Here is a 5,699-nt window from a genome sequence, read left to right on the forward strand (position 1 = left end):
CTATTCATTCGTTCACAACCTGATGAAGTTATTTACGGATCTGCTCGACTGTACGTGCTGGAAATGCACGATAATGACATTTATTTGCTGAGTTGCCCATGCACGACTACCCGTTAAGATCCTGTCACACATTCACGAAGTTGCCCTCCCGAACACTGGTCGAACTCCCCCCAACCATGATTGGGAGTAGGTCGCGACGCAAAGTCGGGTGGGTCAGCTGGTGTTCGGTGAATACGGCTACTATTCGGCTGCGCTAGCCGAACGTTTAAAACATTCGGGGGTTGATCGGGAGGTTCGATCATAGTTGTCTGTTGTTCGGCTTTTTAGCAGAACACCAGCTAACCATTTGGAACTAAGTCCGCAGTGTGACTGTCCTTGGCGTGGGGGTCAAACTTGACTCAAATTTAACTCAAATTCGTTTCGATTAGTACAGCAAGGTAGGCAAGGCCTATAAATCTGGTCAGAGTGCTCCCGAACGTCATCCAAACCTGGTCGGCCGGTGTTCGGGAACAAATTCGGGGAAGGTCGTGAATGGCAGGGCCCGGGAGCGGCAAAATGTTCTCTCCAGTAGCACCAACTCCTCTGGCATGCTTTCTCTCTATTTGGCCGATTACTACTCTTTCCAGCCGCTTCCCGAAGCCTGATAGAGGCTGGTGAATGTGTGACAGGGGCTTTAGAGCACAGTCACGTACATGTACATGTACTTGCATGTACAACAACACATACACGTACGCATAGAGCACTCGGTTTAGAAAGAGATCAACTGCGGTTTTCCACTAGACATGAGTGGGCACTCTGAAATAAGCCGGAGTGCCGTAGGAATGAACATTCGTGTATGCTCCATTTCTGGCTATTCAAAGTGCATTCTAAACATTCTGGCAGCATTCCGAGCTCATCCCTACCATTTGGCCCAATTATTGTTTTTCTCCCGTTCTACCTCTCAAAATTTCAAAATTAATAAATTTCCTTAAAAAAAGGATTTTGTGGCATGTAAAGAGGCATGTTATATGCAATCAGAAAACAGCACATAAAAGACCCTGAAGACCCCCCAAATCCCCCAGATTTTGGCATGCTATGGAGGCTAAGCGGCGGCGTCGTTAATTTTTGGGGGGAGGTTAGCGCTGATATGGGCTACCGCAGAGGGAGTTCTTCCCCACGCGGAGGTTGTTTTGCCGCTAAAAACAGACTTGTGGTGCGGCAAAACTCCCATCGGGCCCTCCTTTCCAACAAAAATTAACGCCGTCGCCGCTCAAGTCTCCGAAGGAGGTTAAGCATGGCCACAAAGCCCTCGAAACGCATTAAAGGCCAATCCTACGCCTTTTAGTCATACTGGTATAACGCTATCGCAGTAGATTATGTGCTAACACCTGGAGCCTCCAAACCATTTTGCCATGCCTAACGCCCACCGTAACGGAATCTCAGTACGTCGATAAAGGTTAGACATCCAGGTAATACGATACGCCAAAAAGCAGTTACTCAAGCAAATGGATATGATTTTTGGAAACGGTCAGACGTTTCAGCTAGTATCCATTAGCTTTCGTCAGTGACTGAGAGACCATTGGAGAAATGCAGGTTTATAAGCACAAACTATTGATTGATTATCATTGATATGCAAATAAAGTGAAGACATTACTTGCTGAAACGTCTGACCATTTCCAAAAATCATATCCAGTTGCTTGAGTAACTGCTTTTTGGAAATCTCAGTATTTTACCCACTTAAATCTTCATCTTATCAAGGACGTTCTATCAGATAGAACGTCCTTGATCTTAATATTATACAAAACCAAGGGCGTTCTATGATAGAACGTCCTTGACAAAACCAAGTCTTTTGACCCAGATACCTTTGACCCAGTGTTGACGTCAAACTTCAGAGAAGCCACGTGACAAGTCTCACTGGGTCAGTCTACTGAAGAAGACCAGAGTGTTGGAACCAAAGGTTTAACTTTATATACAAAACCAAGTCTTGTTCAAAAAAAGTTGCCTTCATTATGAAATTTACGTGATCATGAAGGTTGAACAAATGACTAAATAACCAGAGTATGGTATGGTTAATTATAATAGACTCTTCATTTTAATTTTTTCACATTTTCTTCTTTTTCTGAATAGATTTCGGCATTCTATATTAGTATCGTTTTCCAATACTTTTTTTGCAACACGACATATATTCGCTCATGTTGTACGATTTACAGTATGGGCTTTTTTTTTAAAACGGATGGAAATTCATGTGCGCGCGGATGTCATTCATATACTGTAATTCCTGATTTTTTTTCACTGCACTGTTATGTTCACTGTTTTACTGTCACTTCTGTACCGTGAACTTATCATTACAGTCAACAAATATATCCTGGACTTTCTTTTTCCTGCACCTGTCGACACTGTGAATATATAGTTCCGTGAACATGTCCATTTTTTCTCAGACCGTGAAATTTTGCTACCGTGAACATAAAGAGAATTACAGATCAAATCAATCAAATCAACATGGCCTGACTGCTAATTGTGAGGGCTGCTGTATGAGTACTCTGCCATCAAATTATGATCCACTGTGATTTGCTGAGATTTGAAACAGGAAAGAGCACTGCGTGGAACACCGGTAGCATTAACACGGTCACTTCATTGCATTGATACGACAAAATCTAGCAGCTGAGCTTCTCAAAATGCAATTGGGTCACTGTTCATTTTGTCACAAACAACTAACATATATATGCATGCACCATCGGCGTATGATTTTTTTTTTCTTCAGATTTCACTAGGACAAAATCCATCCTTTCAGCACACATTAAAGTATGCACAAATGTTTCGTTTCTTCACTAGCGTATGCAATAGCTCAATTGTAATAGCTCAATTGCAATAGCTCAATTCGTAGAGTGCTCGCTTTGTAACCGAAGGTCGTGAGTTCAAACCCCGGCCGGGTCATACCAAAGACTTTAAAAATGGTACACACTTCTTTCTCTGCTTAGCACTCAGCACATATGAAAAAGAGTGTGGGAAGGTCAAACACACAGGACTACCAGCGGACCAGCCCCCTGCTGTAGTGCCCGGTTGCACAATTGTGTGTCGACCAAGGGCTACGGAAATGGATATGGGCACCACCCTACGCTCGGCATAAGAGCACGATAGACCTTCTTCTTCCTCTAGCGTGTGCTTCGGGGCTCAAATTTTGCTCACATTTCATATGACGTTTGTTGCTATACAGATCATCTTACATTACTCTTGTGCCTTGCCTGACTATATTTGACTGCGTTGTCATCATGTCTTGTCAATAAATTTTGTAGTAATAATAATAAAAAAATTGGGACATAGGAATATAAAGTATGAAACTCAAACCATCGTGGTCAGTACTTTCGATGCATCGCTCCTTTGAAAATTGGAGGCCGGAAAAACATATCTTGACCTTTCACCTACAAAAATTAAAAACTAATCATGAGCACTGCTTGTGTATATTTTTTATATGAATATTTCGTTTTTCGTTCACAGAAACAGCCCGGCCGGGCCCCTGTTTGAAAATGTAACCTTAGCATATCATTAAGTAAGATTATTAAGTAATTTCTATTTTCTATAGATAGACAGGCCAGTTTCTGGGCTCCAAGGCCAACATACCCCCAAGGAAATCATACCACAGCCCCCTCTTACTTATGCCCTGATCCTAGCTGGCTAACTTTGAGCTATGGGTCTGGCATCCAGGCTAAGCCAGTAAAACGACCAGTTCGTAGATTGTATATCAATGAATAAATAAATGAAGACCTTTAATGAAGACCTTTATGGTAGAAACATACCCACTGGGTTAGGTGTGGGCTTATAAGACACCATTTGGGAAATAAAATATATATGGTAACGCGTAGTGCCCTAATTCCGACCTACCCCTAATTCCAGACTAGTTTGAAAAATCATTGACCATCAAAAAACATATCTGTTCCTTTATCTCTACTATAACCGAAAAGCGAGGAGAAGTTGAAGTTATCGAGTTTTATTTTGTATATATCTTTTCATCATGTTTTGTTTTGATCTGTACTTAGCCCAGTGTGGCAAAAATGTGCGATAAAGGTCGTCATTCATTCATTCATTCATTCATTCTTTCTTTCTTTCTTTCTTTCTTTCTTTCTTTCATTGTTGCGGCGTTATGCATGAGTGCATGTGCCTATAAGTACCCACAAGAATGGACAAAGTTTTTGTATTGATAATAGTAATCTCTTGAATTCGACGCGTGTTTGGGGGTTGACGAGGGTGTCAAAAATGCAGTTTTGATTTTGAAATAGTCGTTTTGGAGCAAGTCGCGTAATGGTAAAAAAAAGGACTTGTTTGGGACAGAAAAAACAGTTGTAGATTGTTTTAGTCATAATTTGTGTATTTTGAATTCTAAACTTTCTTCTGAGATCTAGGCGCTACACTGAAGTGCAGCTTTAATCGTTGTGATCTTTAAATTTATCTGTCAATATTGTAGCTCATGTTGCCCGGGGTTTTGCTCAAACAAACAATTAACGTTACCAAAGGTACGTGCGTTTGCATGGAACAAGAGAAACTCTCAGTTTCTTGGTTCTTGCAACACAATATCAAGCTGAACAGTTTGCAGACAAAATATACTTGCACGAGTACAACGCCGGTGTAGGTTAGACATCCAGGTAATAAGATACTAGTACTAGTACGCAAAAAACAGTTAATCAAGCAACTGGATATGATTTTGGAAACGGTCAGACGTTTCTGGTAGCATCTACTACCTTTCGTCAGTGACACTTGAGAGTATAATTGTACAATCTTACAATTGCAGATAACACTCAATTATTGCTCCATGTACAAACATTTTGTGATTCCAAACGGTTTTTGTAATATTTTTTTTTATATTCCAAAATGTAGGACATCACAGGACGTTGTGGGGACACACTCAAGTTTTTTCAACTTATATTAAATGCCGTCACCAACACAGGGGACATGTACAATACTCATTTTCATCTGAGCGAAGTGAGGAAATTAAAGTCATGTAAAGTGCCTTTCCCAATGGCACAAGATCGGTGGCATGTCAGGACTCGAACCCGGGACCTCTTGGTTCTGAGTCGAGCACTCTGCCATTACGCCATGCAACCCCACAATGTAATAATATTTTAGTGTCAGTCCTATCAGTCTTTTGTAAATTCGTGCTTTGCTTGCCCTGTGTTTTATGTGTTGTCTTATGTGTTGGTGGCGGCATGAATATAACTGTGTCATCGCCATGTTTTGTCAATAAATGTTGCAGTAAAAAAAAAAGAATTGTACACTTACCGTTTACACCCGTGCGATAGATGCTGCTGCCTGCATCACTGCCGTAACGTCCTCGTTATAAATACACAATGAAGCGAGCAACACATCAGTAGTGAAAATGATCATATTACGACGTCATTGAGCGTTTGGGCTGTTCCAAACGATGGCGGGGGGAGGGGGTGGGGGGTAAAGCAACAGATAGTTAAGAATCAGCAACCACAAATTGTAAACAGAAACTGGCAAACACTATAATGTAGCCCGTGACGAAAGGTTTTGCCCTTTTTGTTCATAGTAAATTGAGGATGGAGGGACGATTTTGCTGCCGAGGGAGTTTTTGCCGTGGAGAGAAGGTTTCGCGCTCACAGAAAAAAAATTACGCCGATATCCAACAAGTCTGCGAAGGTGGCTACTAATTAATCTGCAAGCAGATCTTTTGGTGGGGGTAAGACAGTATCAAATTGGCCAGTCTG

The sequence above is a fragment of the Branchiostoma belcheri genome, unplaced genomic scaffold (assembly GCF_001625305.1).
Source record: "Branchiostoma belcheri isolate BF01 breed outbred unplaced genomic scaffold, Haploidv18h27 scaffold4, whole genome shotgun sequence".
NCBI classification, from domain to species: Eukaryota; Metazoa; Chordata; class Leptocardii; order Amphioxiformes; family Branchiostomatidae; genus Branchiostoma; species Branchiostoma belcheri.